The sequence below is a fragment of the Arachis hypogaea genome, chromosome 9, assembly GCF_003086295.3.
Source record: "Arachis hypogaea cultivar Tifrunner chromosome 9, arahy.Tifrunner.gnm2.J5K5, whole genome shotgun sequence".
Classification (NCBI taxonomy): domain Eukaryota; kingdom Viridiplantae; phylum Streptophyta; class Magnoliopsida; order Fabales; family Fabaceae; genus Arachis; species Arachis hypogaea.
The window spans coordinates 49,047,582-49,061,833 of NC_092044.1; the positions used below are offsets into that span (position 1 = coordinate 49,047,582).

General features: G+C 37.9%; 1 non-coding gene across 1 annotated transcript; it reads left to right on the forward strand.

The window, feature by feature from the left end:
• The first annotated feature begins 13,895 nt into the window (after positions 1-13,895).
• On the forward strand, positions 13,896-14,003 carry LOC112713724 (small nucleolar RNA R71). Its single transcript, XR_003158693.1, has one exon. It is a non-coding gene; the product is annotated as a small nucleolar RNA R71 (small nucleolar RNA).
• Positions 14,004-14,252: the final 249 nt, after the last annotated feature.

Genomic DNA, 14,252 nt, shown 5'->3' on the forward strand with positions numbered 1-14,252 from the left:
GGGAGATCTCAAACCAATTGCAAAAGGTTGGCTAGACTTCATTGGGCATTCCATATTGCCCACTAGCAACCATTTTGAGGTCACTATCAAGAGAGCAGTGATGATTCATTGCATTATGTTGGGAAAAGAAGTGGAGGTTCATCATTTGATTGCTTGTGAGATTTACACAATTGCAAACAAGAATTCCACTGAAGCCAAACTGGCTTACCCAAGCTTAATCTCTTTACTATGTAAAGATGCTGGGGTGAGGATGGGAGTAGATGAATTCATCCCAATTGAACATCCAATCACCAAGAAGTCAATAGAAGGACAAATGCAAGATAATTCTATCAAAAGGAGGGTGCAGGAGTTCCTCCCTGAACTCCCTGAAATTGACTACTGGACCCGCCTAGAAGCATCTGTTGCCAAGCTGCAAGAAGCTATGGAACAAATTAAGGAAGAACAGCAGAATCAAAACTGCATGCTCTGTAAATTGCTGAAGGAACAAGAGAAGCAGGGGCGTGAGCTACAGGAGCTGAAGTGCCAGAAGCTCTCCCTTGAAGGGTCAAATACCCCACAAGTTGAGGGAGCATACACTTCTCAAGATCAAGGTTGTTGAGTCCTAACTCTGTGATAACCTCTATCATTAGGAGTCTATTTTAGAGTCATTTAAATTTTTGTTTTCTATTACTATTAGTCTTATCTTATGTTTATCTTTGAGTCTTGTTCTTAATTCATGATTAATAAAATTTAATGTCTATGCCTTAAAGCTATGAATGTCCTATGAATCCATCACCTCTCTTAAATGAAAAATGCCTTAATCACAAAAGAACAAGAAGTGCAGGATTTCGAATTCATCTCTGAAACTAGTTGAATTAGCTTGATGTGGTGACAATACTTTTTATTTTCTGAATGAATGCTTAGTTTTTTGAATTTGTTGATTAAAGAATGTTAAACTTGTTGGCTCTTGAAAGAATGATGGAAAAGGAGAAATGTTATTGAGGATCTGAAAAATCATCAAATTTATTCTTGAAGCAAGAAAAAAGCAGTGAATTAAAAAAAATGAAAAAGAAAAAAGAGAGAGAGATAAAAAGTGATCCAAGGCAAAAAGAGTGTGCTTAAGAACCTTGGACACCTCTAATTGGGGACTCTAGCAAAGCTGAGTCACAATCTAAAAAGGTTCACCCAGTTATGTGTCTGTGACATGTATGTATCCAGTGGTAATACTGGAAGACAGAGTGCTTTGGGCCACAGCCAAGACTCATAAAGTAGCTATGTTCAAGAATCATCACACTTAACTAGGAGAATCAATAACACTATCTGAATTCTGAGTTCCTATAGATGCCAATCATTCTAATCTTCAAAGGATAAAGTGAGATGCCAAAACTGTTCAGAAGCAAAAAGCTACTAGTCCCGCTCATCTAATTGGAGCTAAGTTTCATTGATATTTTAGAGACTATAGTATGTTCTCTTCTTTTTACCCTAATTGATTTTCAGTTGCTTGGGGACAAGCAACAATTTAAGTTTGGTGTTGTGATGAGCGGATAATTTATACGCTTTTTGGCACTATTTTTAGTATGTTTTTAGTATGTTTTGGTTAGCTTTTAGTATGTTTTTATTAATTTTTATTTAAAATTCACTTTTCTGGGCTTTACTATGAGTTTGTGTGTTTTTCTGTGATTTCAGGTAATTTCTGGCTGAAATTGAGGGACCTGAGCAAAAATCTGATTCAGAGGCTGAAAAAGGATTGCAGATGCTGTTGGATTCTGACCTCCCTGCACTCGAAGTGGATTTTCTGGAGCTACAGAAGCCCAATTGGCGTGCTCTCAATTGCGTTGGAAAGTAGACATCCTTGGCTTTCCAGCAATGTGTAATAGTTTATACTTTACTCGAGATTTGATGTCCAAACCGGCGTTGCAAATCAGCTTCAGAATTCCCGGCGTTTAACGCCGGAACTGGCACAAAAATTGGAGTTAAACGCCCAAACTGGCACAAAAGCTGGCGTTTAACTCCAGGAAAAGTCTCTACACATGAAAGCTTCAATGCTCAGCCCAAGCACACACCAAGTGGACCCCAGAAGTGGATTTTTACGTCATTTACTCACTTCTGTATACCCTAGGTTACTAGTTCACTATTAATAGGACCTTTTGACATTGTATCTTTACCTCATGACATTACACGTTTCTTATTGTATCTTCTACGACATGAGTTTCTAAACCTCATGGTTGGGGTGAGGAGCTCTGCTGTGTCTTGATGGATTAATGCAATTACTACTATTTTTTCATTCAATCACGCTTGCTTCTATTCTAAGATATCACTTGTTCCTCAACTTGATGAATGTGATGATCCGTGACACTCATCATCATTCTCACCTAGGAACGTGTGCCTGACAACCACCTCCATTCTACTTTATATTGAGTGAATATCTCTTGGATTCCTTAATCAGAATCTTCGTGGTATAAGCTAGAATTGATGGCGGCATTCAAGAGAATCCGGAAGGTCTAAACCTTATCTGTGGTATTCTGAGTAGGATTCAAGGATTGAATGACTGTGACGAGCTTCAAACTCCTGAGGGCTGGGCGTTAGTGACAAACGTAAAAGAATCACTGGATTCTATTCCAACCAGATTGAGAACCGACAGATGATTAGCCGTGCTGTGACAGAGCGCGTTGAACATTTTCACTGAGAGGATGGGAGGTAGCCATTGACAACGGTGAAACCCTACATACAGCTTGCCATGGAAAGAGTCTTGTGTGCATGAAGAAGAAGACAGTAGAAAAGCAGAGATTTAGAAGATAGAGCATCTCCAAAACCTCAACCTGTTCTCCATTACTGCAAAATAAGTATTTATTTCATGTTCTTTTACTTTTCACAATTAAACCTGAGAATTATTGATATCCTGACTAGGAGTTACAAGATAACCATAGCTTGCTTCAAGCTGACAATCTCCGTGGGATCGACCCTTACTCACGTAAGGTATTACTTGGACGACCCAGTGCACTTGCTGGTTAGTTGTGCGGAATTGCAAGAGTGTGATTACAATTTCGTGCACTAGGTTGCCAAGGAATTGGAACCCAATCACCTAAGATTGCCAAGGAGATCAATAGATTCTTTGATTGAGGAAGACATGAAAATGAATTTGATCCAGAGAATACAACACCTCCTGAGCCCAATGAATTCTCTATTTCTGATCTTACCCATTCTCTTTACTTTCTGTCATTTATTTCCATGCTCGTTCCCCCAAATCCCCATCTAAGATTCTGCACTTTATTTTCTGCTATTTACTTTCCCACCATTTAATTTTCTGCAATTCTCAAACTCCATTTTGTTTAGCTCAACTAGCATACTCTTCCAACTAAAGTTGCTTGACCAATCAATCCCTGTGGGATTCGACCTAACTCTATTGTGAGTTTTTACTTGACGATAATTTGGTATACTTGTCGAAGGGAAATTTGTTGCGAGACAAGTTTTTGTGCATCACTATGAACCATAAATGATCAAAATCAATAAAGGCAACTCAAACAAACATAAAGTAAGCATCAAATATCAAATTAAGCAACTAGAAATCCAAAATTGCAAAACTATATAAATTGGTAAGAGAAATGAAAAGTAGAAGAAAGTGTAGAACAAGTAATGTCATAAAATAGGAAATTAAGGAATACTTACAATGGGAAAGCAAAATCCAAAAGCAAAACTTGAACTATAAAATTCTACATTGAAAACCTAATTAAAACCCTAATGAACTAGAGAGAAAACCTAAGCTAACTACCCTAAAACTACTCCTAAAAACTATTCTAAGATGGCTCTCTTTGTTATGTGTTGTTGCTCCTTCATATAGCTCTTCATTTCAGCCTCTAAGCCTTCAAAAATGGGCCAAGAAAGCCCCAAAATTGCGAGTCACGTGCATTTTTAATGGAGGCATGCGCTAGTACCTGTGCAGACGCACAGGCGTGTGCGTCCGCACACTTCGCCAAATTTCCACTTGTGCGTACGCACAGATGGTTGTGCGCATGCACACTTTCGTGATGCTCTGGATTCACTCTGCTTGGGTTCTTGTGTGTACGCACGGGTAGTTGTTTGCACGCACGCATGCTGATTCCTTCTATGCGTACGCACGCATTCTTGTGCGCACACACGCATGGCTGAGCTCTCCTACTTTGTTTTCTTCATGCTTTCTCCCTAATGCATGCTCTTCTTCCATTCCCTCCAAGCCATTTCTACCTTATTCATCTAAAACCACTCATAAATAACATCAAGGTATCGAATGGAAGGTAAACGGAATAAAATTAGTCAAAATAAGTGCAAAAGAGCATGTTTCCACATTTGAGTGCTATTTGAGTGCTTAAGTGTGAGTTGATGTGCTAGAATTCATCCAATTTGAGTCAAAATATATCATCAAATTTGGACTCATCAATCAACTATTATTCAAAACAAATACCACTGAAAAAAGAAAAACCTATAAAACATGTACTGTAGCATACACTAAAGGTGATATAAAATAATCTGCTCTTATAGCTAGCCATTTTCAGAATTAGCCTAAATATAAACATAAACCTAGTCTAGAATTAAACTAAATATAGAGAGTATACTCCGCAAGCAAGATTGGTTTACAAGGAAATCTTGCCAAAGGAACAGTCTTACATGAGCACAGACTGGACATTAGTTGTTCAATTCTTCTAAGATCTATTCAACGTTTTCTCTTTCTCTTGGCGGCTTCTTCTACTAAGACCTCTGGATTTCTTCTGCATGCAACAATATTTTTGGAGGAGTGGAGGAGTGACAACCACTGCAGAAAGCATAGAAAAACAAATAGAAACAACTGCGTAAGCCAAACAATTTTCAATTAAAAATCATAATCCATATGTAGGAGATAAACATATTATAAAAAGAGAAATAGTGACTCTTACTTCTAATACTCCTTCTTTCCTCCTTCACCTTCAACACTTCATTTCCAAAATAGAAATAAGTCAATATAAATTCTTATAACAAGTCAATATATATTACTATCACTAAAGAGAGAATAAACCTCAATTCCAATGATTTTGACTCAAGGGCTTTCAGATCTTTAAGACCACATGTTTCACAGCACAAGGGAATGACTTCTTGGCTGAAAAAGAGTCCTACAACATATTCTGAACAAGCCGCATCATTAAGCGAGGCCAAAAAATTAGAAAGCACAAAAGAAAAATTTTACAGATTTTACAACATAAGAATTGCACTAACCTGAAATTCAAACAAAAAGTTGAAGGGATTGGACAAAAAATCTTTGAGCAAACACACAAATTAGTATGAGGGGAACCGCACTGAGGGGACTAAGGAACCTGGAATATCAGCAACAATAATGAATATATTGATTATAGAAGTGATAATGATAGATTTCTTTTATTTCTGAAAGTGAAACTCACACATATTGCAAAGAGGGAAGGCTAAAGAAACCAACAGGTATTTGGCCAAACAGGTTCGCCTACTGCATCCGTTTGTCATAAAAAATAGGCAAAAACTGCATTGAAGTGTTGAAAACGGCATACCAGTGTAGCACCAGTTGCCTTCGCAACGTGACATATATCTTCTTTCCGCACACGTCTTAGAGCAATTGCATCAGCCTCAACAAAGCACTGAAACAATAGATTAAATAATTAGAATATTACTTAAGACAGAAAAAATTTATGATTCTTACGTCAGAAACCAGACATAATTCAAATAGTAAACCACACAATGCATCAATTTAACTCAAGCCTTTTATTGGTTCAGGAAGCAGAATATTAGGAATAGATAATGTATATAGTAAATGACAAGAAAACTTCCATAAAAAATCTAGCTACAGGCATAACATAAGTTCTTTGGTGTGATGCCTAAAAAGGAAGAATCCTAGATGTGGTGGTAACTAAGCTATATTAATCCTACATAGGCATTCTTTTCCTTCTCAATATGTAAAGCATAATAAAGAAAAATAGTTATTTTCTTCGAATGCCTAAATGAAATAATTACAACTAATGTCTCTTGCAGAAAGTAAAAACTATTAAAAATTTCAAAGAAAAAAAGAAACTAATATACCTTGAGTGCCATGTCATCAATTTCTTTAGTAGTCAGAACAACATTGGCTCCAGCTTTCAATATTTTTTCAATGCGTTCCTTAGTTATATCAGCCTCTCTGCAATACGAAATAAAATGACCAATTGCTAAGCCTTGGAGTGAAACTTGGATATTATTTTATTTCCGAGGTGGTAACAATATTGTTTTAGACAAAGCACAAGCAAATTTCCACAATAAAAGACATTGGCATTACACAGTTATTTACTATTTTAAGGAATTGCAAAATTATAGAATTATTAACCATAACAATAATTAAAGGGAAAAATCTATAGAGGGAAAATTTCAGTGCATACAACAGGAAACCCCTGGCCAATTCTTAAGACCATTTTAAAATTTAACATTTAGCAATATATGGTGAACAGCAACGGTGTTAGTATATAACACTATTTAATTTTTAACAACAAAATAAATATTCCCACTGAAATATGAAAGGGAGTCTGGCAGGATTTTTTTAGAATAATATGGAAGGCATGATCATATGTCACTGACAGAAGATTTAAGCATAAATTGTACTAATATTACCTTTGACAAATTTTCTCAAGCTCTCTAGGATCAGTAACTAATACTTGAACACCCAATTGCATTTTAGTCTTCCGAAGATTAAAATCAAGACAGGCAGTTTTTGCAGGGGCAACCCTAAGAAGCATTCCTTAAGCTGCACGGCCAGTATTTAGAACATAACCAATCATCAGAAAGCTGTATCTAGCACTTTTTCCATGAGCCTTTGATAAACCACTATTTTATGGTTTATATTGTGCTAAATTGAGTGGTTTTATCAGTTCCTTGCACACTTATTCATACAAACTGCATGGTTTTACAAATCCTTCCCAATTTCGTTCTATGATTGAAAACTTGCTTCCTAAGCCTTTAATGTCAATCTTTAATTTCCCTTTATACTATTCGATGTCGTGATCTGTGTGTTAAGTGTTTTCAGGCTTTATAGGGTAGGAATGGCTTAGAGGATGGAAAGGAAGCTTGAAAAAATGGAAGGAACACAAGAAACCAAGGAGCTGACCAATGAGGATCGACGCGTATGCAGAAGACTATCGACGCGTACGTGATGGGCGATTGATGATATTTCCAATTGCTTGAGTTTGAATTTTTCACACTAAAAGAGGGTTAATGTTGCAAGCGTAGACCAAACTCAATAATTAGTCACTGATCAAATTGAAAATTCACAAGATGTCTCACAAATCAAAATTAATTTAAAACCGAGAGTATTTTTTTGAACTATGAATGCATATGTTTTCACTAATGAAATGCATGAGCATTACCTAATTGCCAAAAAATTTTTTCACAATAAGTTCATGCCTCTATCACCAATGTTTCCCAAAATTCTCCCACATTTAGAATTTACACACTAATCCATCCAAGCTAATCAAAGAGTAATTCGGGGACATCAATGGTTTTCCGCTTAAGGGAAGTAATGTGCTATCATCAGAACAAATGGGAATCCATATGCTCAAAGGGGTTCACAAAGGTGCATGCAAGGGTTGGCCATATAGGTTAGTGAGTTTATCATCAAAAATGGCCTTAATTATGCTAAATGCATCCAAGCACAAATACAGGACATAAAGAATCATGCAAATCAATGATCACAATAAAAAAAGAGTAATAATCACACACAAGAACAAAATTATGGTTGAAAAGATGCGACCATCTATTAAAGCTCAAGACTCACAAGGTATGTTGTTAGAGCTCTTTTTCCATGTTCGACAAACAATTTACTCCAAGCAAGTTGGCAAACATAATAACTCCTTCAATTCAATCAATGGTACGCACTAGAAAAAGATTTCATGGAAATTTCTTGGTGTTTCACCAACTTATTCATTCTACCATGCAACATACAAATACTAACTACTAAATATTCATAGATAATAAAGAAATATTTACAGACAAACTAAACAAGATGAAATATGCTTAAAACTACTCAAATTAAAGAAAAAGTACTACAAGAAACTTTGCAAAGTGCCTTGAAAAGAGAGATTTTACCCCCCTTGAAATCATCGATCCTCCCCCACACTTGGTTTGTGCACGGAGGACCGTGCATGCTTATGCTCCGGGAGGGTAAAGAGGGGCCACTTTCAGCTGGTGGATGGTGCACGAAATTGTGATCATCTACAATGGTGCCAATAGACTTGGTGCTCTCAAACGTGAATCACACTTTGTCACAACTTCGCACAACTAACCAGCAAGTGCACTGGGTCGTCCAAGTAATACCTTACGTGAGTAAGGTTATAATGGTTTTCGAATATAAAGATAAATAAAGCATAAAATATAGATAGAGATACTTATGTAATTCATTGGTGAGAATTTCAGATAAGTGCATGAAGATGCTGTATTCCTTCTGAATCTCTGCTTTCCTACTGCTTCATCCAATCATTCTTACTCCTTTCTATGGCAAGCTGTGTGTAGGGCGTCACTGTTGTCAATGGCTACCTCCCATCTTCTCAGTGAAAATGGTCCAAATGCTCTGTCACAGCACGACTAATCATCTGTAGGTTCTCGATCATGTCGGAATAGAATCCAGTGATTCTTTTGCATCTGTCACTACGCCCAAAACTCGCGAGTTTGAAGCTCGTCACAGTCATTCAATCCCTGAATCCTACTTGGAATACCACAGACAAGGTTTAGACTTTCTGGATTCTCAAGAATGGCCGCCAATGGATTCTAGCTTATACCACGAAGATTCTGATTAAGGAATCCAATAGATACACACTCTAGCTCTTGCCTGTAGAACGGAAGTGGTTGTCAGGCATGCGTTCATAAGGATGGATGATGATGAGTGTTACGGATCATCACATCCATCAGGTTGAAGTACGAGTGATATCTTAGAACAAGAATAAGCGTGAATTGAATAGAAAATAGTAGTACTTTGCATTAAAACTCGAGGTACAGCAGAGCTCCACACCTTAATCTATGGTGTGTAGAAACTCCACCCTTGAAAATACATAAGTGATCAAGGCCAGCCTCCAAAACGTGATCAATAGTCTCCTAATATGAACAATCGATTAAAACTGAGACCAAAGATGTCTAATACAATAGTAAAAATGTCCTATTTATACTAGACTAGTTACTAGGGTTTAAAGAAATAAGTCTAAGTGTAGAAATCCACCTCCGGGGCCCACTTTGGTGTGTGCTTGGGCTGAGCTTGAGCTTTACACGTGTAGAGGCTTCTCTTGGGGTTAAACGCCAAGTTGTAACGTGTTTTTGGCGTTTAACTCTGGTTTGTGACGTGTTTCTAGCGTCTTACTCCAGAATACAGCATGGAACTGGCGTTGAATGCCAGTTTGTGTCGTCTAAACTCGAATAAAGTATGAACTATTATATATTTCTGGAAAGCTCTGGATGCTTAATTTCCAAGGCAATTGAGAGCGCGCCAATTGGAGTTCTTTAGCTCCAGAAAATCCATTTCGAGTGCAGGGAGGTCAGAATCCAACAGCATCAGCAGTCCTTTTTCAGCCTGAATCAGATTTTTACTCAGGTCCCTCAATTTCAGCCAGAAAATATCTGAAATCATAGAAAAACACACAAACTCATAGTAAAGTCCAAAAATATGAATTTTGCATAAAAGCTAATAAAAACATCCCTAAAAGTAGCTAGATCCTACTAAAAACTACCTAAAAACAATGTCAAAAAGCGTATAAATTATCCGCTCATCACAACACCAAACTTAAATTGTTGCTTGTCCCCAAGCAACTGAAAATCAAATAGGATAAAAAGAAGAGAATACTATAAATCTCAAAATATCATTGAATATTAGTTTTAACTAGATGAGTGGGACTTGTAGCTTTTTGCTTCTGCACAGTTTTGGCATCTCACTTTATCCTTTGAAATTCAGAATGATTGGCATCTATAGGAACTCAGAATTTCATATAGTGTTATTGATTCTCCTAGTTAAGTATGTTGATTCTTGAATACAGCTACTTTTATGTGTCTTGGCCGTAGCCCTAAGCACTTTGTTTTCCAGTATTACCACCGGATACATAAATGCCACAGACACATGACTGGGTGAACCTTTTCAGATTGTGACTCAGCTTTGCTAAAGTCCCCAGTTAGAGGTGTCAAGAGTTCTTAAGCATACTCCTTTTGCTTTGGATCAAGACTTTAACCACTCAGTCTCAAGCTTTTCACTTGGACCTGCATGCCACAAGCACATGGTTAGGGACACCTTGATTTAGCCGCTTAGGTCTGGATTTTATTTCCTTGGGCCCTCCTATCCATTGATGCTCAAAGCCTTGGATTCTTTTTACCCTTGCCTTTTGGGTTTAAGGGCTATTGGATTTTTCTGCTTGCTTTTTCTTTTTCTTTTATTTTTTTCGCCACTTTTTTTGCAAGCTTTTGTTATTCACTGCTTTTTCTTGCTTCAAGAATCAATTTCATGATTTTTCATATTATCAATAACATTTCTCTTGTTCATCATTATTTCAAGAGCCAACAATTTTAACATTCATAAACAAGATAAAAAATATTCACTGTTCAAGCATTCATTCAGAAAACAAAAAGTGTTGTCACCACATCAATATAATTAAACTAATTTCAAGGACAATTTCGAAACTCATGTACTTCTTATTCTTTTTGTATTAGAAACATTTTTCATTTAAGAAAGGTGAAGGATTCATAGAATTATTCATATCCTTAAGACATAGACACTAGACACTAATGATCATGTAATAAAGACACAAACATAGACAAATATGAAGTTCAAAAATCGAAAAACAAAGAGATAAAAACAAGGAAGTTTAAGGAATGAGTCCACCTTAGTGATGGTGGTGCCTTCTCCTTGAAGGACCAATGGTGTTCTTGAGCTCCTCTATGTCTCTTCCTTGCCTTTGTTGCTCCTCCCTCATAGCTCTTTGATCTTCTCTAATCTCACTGAGAATGATGGAGTGCTCTTGGTATTCCACCCTTAATTGGTTCATGTTATGACTCAATCTTTCTAAAGAAGTGTTGAGTTGTTCCCAATAGTTGTTTAGAGGAAAATGTATCCCCTGAGGTATCTCAGGGATTTCTTGATGAGAGAATTCCTCATTCTCTTGTTGAGGTCCATGAGTGGGCTCTCTTGATGTGCAGTCAAATGCTCTACTACTGAGCTATGGACCCTTGAGATGAATCTCTCCATCTCCCATGACTCAGAGGTGGAAGCAATTGCCTTTTCTTTCCTCTTTCTTGAGGTTACTCTGGCCTTAGGTGCCATAAATAGTTATGGAAAAACAAAAAAGCTATGCTTTTACCACACCAAATTTAGAATGTTGCTCGCCCTTGAGCAAAAGAAGAAAGAATAGATGAAGAATAAGAAGAGATAGAGGAGAGCGAGAGTGGAGTAGGTTTTGGCCAAAGGGGAGAAGAGAGGGTAGTGATGTGTGAAAATAAAGAAGGATGGAGGGGTTTATATAGTGGAGAGAGATGGGTTTATGCTTCGGTCATGTAGGGTGAGTTTGGGTGGGAAAGAGATTTTGAATTTGAAGGTAGGTGGGGTTTATGGGGAAGAGTGGATGGATGTGAGTGGTGAAGAGGTGATGGGAAAGAGTGATTGAGGTGATTGGTGAATGATGTTTGGGGAAGAGTGTTATGAAAAGGTGAGAGAGAGAGGGAGAAGGTAGGTGGGAATCCTGTGGGGTCCACAGATCCTGAGGTGATCCTGTGGGGTACACAGATCCTGAGGTGTCAAGGATTTCTCATCCTTGCATCCCTTAGGCATGTAAAATGCCCTTTGTATACAATCCTAGCGTTTAACGTCAGACTGTAGCATATTTCTGGTGTTAACGCCACTTCCATGCTTGTTTTGGGTGTTCAACGCTGATCTGCAGCATGTTTCTGGCATTGAACGCCACATCCATGCTTGTTTCCGGCGTTTAACACCAGCTTGATGCTCTGTTCTGGCGTTGAACGCCAGCCAGATGCTCCTTATTGGCATTTAAACGCCAGTAAGCTCTTCCTCCAGAGTGTGCTTTTTCTTCTGCTATTTTTTATTCTGTTTTTAATTTTTGCAATTGTTTTGTGACTCCACATGATCTTAAACCTAATAAAACATAAAAGAACAATAAAATTATAAATAATTAAAAATTGGGTTGCCTCCCAATAAGCACTTTTTTAATGTTAATAGCTTGACAGTGATCTCTCATGGAGCTTCACAGATGTTCAGAGCATTGTTGGGACCTCCCAACACCAAACTTAGAGTTTGAATGTGGGGGTTCAACACCAAACTTAGAGTTTAGTTGTGGCCTCCCAACACCAAACTTAGAGTTTGATTGTGGGGGCTTTGTTTGACTCTGTATTGAGAGAAGCTTTTTATGCTTTCTCTCTATGGTTGCAGAGGAAGATCCTTGAGCTTTAAACACAAGGTAGTCCCTATTCAATTGAAGGACTAGCTCTCCTCTGTCAACATCAATCACAGCTCCTGTTGTGGCTAGGAAGGGTCTTTCAAGAATGATGGATTCATTCTCATCCTTCCCAGTGTCTAAGATTATGAAATCAGCAGGGATGTAAAGGCCTTTAACCTTTACCAACACGTCCTTTACCAATCCATAAGCTTGTTTTATTGACTTGTCTGCCATCTCTAATGAGATTCTTGCAGCTTGTACCTCAAAGATCCCCAGTTTCTCTATTACAGAGAGTGGCATAAGATTTATACCTGACCCCAGGTCACACAGATCCTTCTCAAAGGTCATGGTGCCTATGGTACATGGTATTAAGAATTTACCAGGATCTTGTTTCTTTTGAGGTAGAGTTTGCCGAGCCCATGTATCTAGTTCACTAATGAGCAAGGGAGGTTCACCTTTCCAAGTCTCATTACCAAACAACTTGGCATTTAGCTTCATGATGGCTCCTAGATATTGAGCAAATTGCTTTTCAGTTACATCTTCATCCTTTTCAGAGGAAGAATAGTTCTCAGATTTCATGAATGGTAAAAGGAGGTTCAATGGAATCTCTATGGTCTCTAGGTGAGCCTCAGATTCCTTAGGTTCCTCAGTTTGGAACTCCTTTTTGTTTAGAGGACGTTCCAGGAGGTCTTCCTCACTGGGATTCATGTCTTTCTCCTCCTTTGTGTATTCGGCCATTTTGATTATATCAATGGCCTTGCACTCTCTTTTTGGATTTTCTTCTGTATTGCTTGGGAGAGTACAAGGAGGAGTTTCAATGATTTTCTTACTCAGCTGACCCACTTGTGCCTTCAAGTTTCTAATAGAGGACCTTGTTTTATTCATGAAACTTAAAGTGGCCTTAGATAGATCAGAGACTATGTTTGCTAAGCTAGAGGGGCTCTGCTCAGAATTCTCTGTCTATTGCTGAGAAGATGATGGAAAAGGCTTGCTATTGCTAAGCCTGTTTCTTCCACCATTATTAAAGCCTTGTTGAGGCTTTTGTTGATCCTTCCATGAGAAATTTGGATGATTTCTCCATGAGAAATTATAGTTGTTCCCATAGGGTTCACCCATGTAATTTACCTCTGCCATTGTAGGGTTCTCAGGATCATAAGCTTCTTCTTCAGAAGATGCCTCTTTAGTTCTGTTAGATGCATTTTGCCATCCATTCAGACTCTGAGAAATCATGTTGACTTGCTAAGTCAACATTTTGTTCTGAGCCAATATGGCATTCAGAGCACCAATTTCAAGAACTCCCTTCCTCTGAGGTGTCCCATTATTCACAGGATTCCTTTTAGAAGTATACATGAATTGTTTATTTGCAACCATGTCAATGAGTTCTTGAGCTTCTACAGGCATTTTCTTCAGGTGAATGGATCCACCTGCAGAATGGTCCAGTGACAACTTAGAGAATTCAGATAGACCATCATAGAATATATCCAAAATGGTCCACTCTGAAAGCATGTCAGAAGGACACTTTTTGGTTAATTGCTTGTATCTTTCCCAAGATTCATAGAGGGATTCACCATCTTTTTGCTTGAAGGTCTGAACATCCACTCTAAGCTTGCTCAGCTTTTGAGGAGGAAAGAACTTGGCCAAGAAGGCCGTGACCAGCTTATCCCAAGAGTCCAAGCTATCTTTAGGTTGTGAGTCCAACCATGTTCTAGCTCTGTCTCTTACAGCAAAAGGGAAAAGCATAAGCCTGTAGACTTCAGGATCTACTCCATTAGTCTTAATAGTATCACAGATCTGTAAGAACTCAGTTAAAAACTGATGGGGATCTTCTGATGGAAGTCCATGAAATTTGCAGTTCTG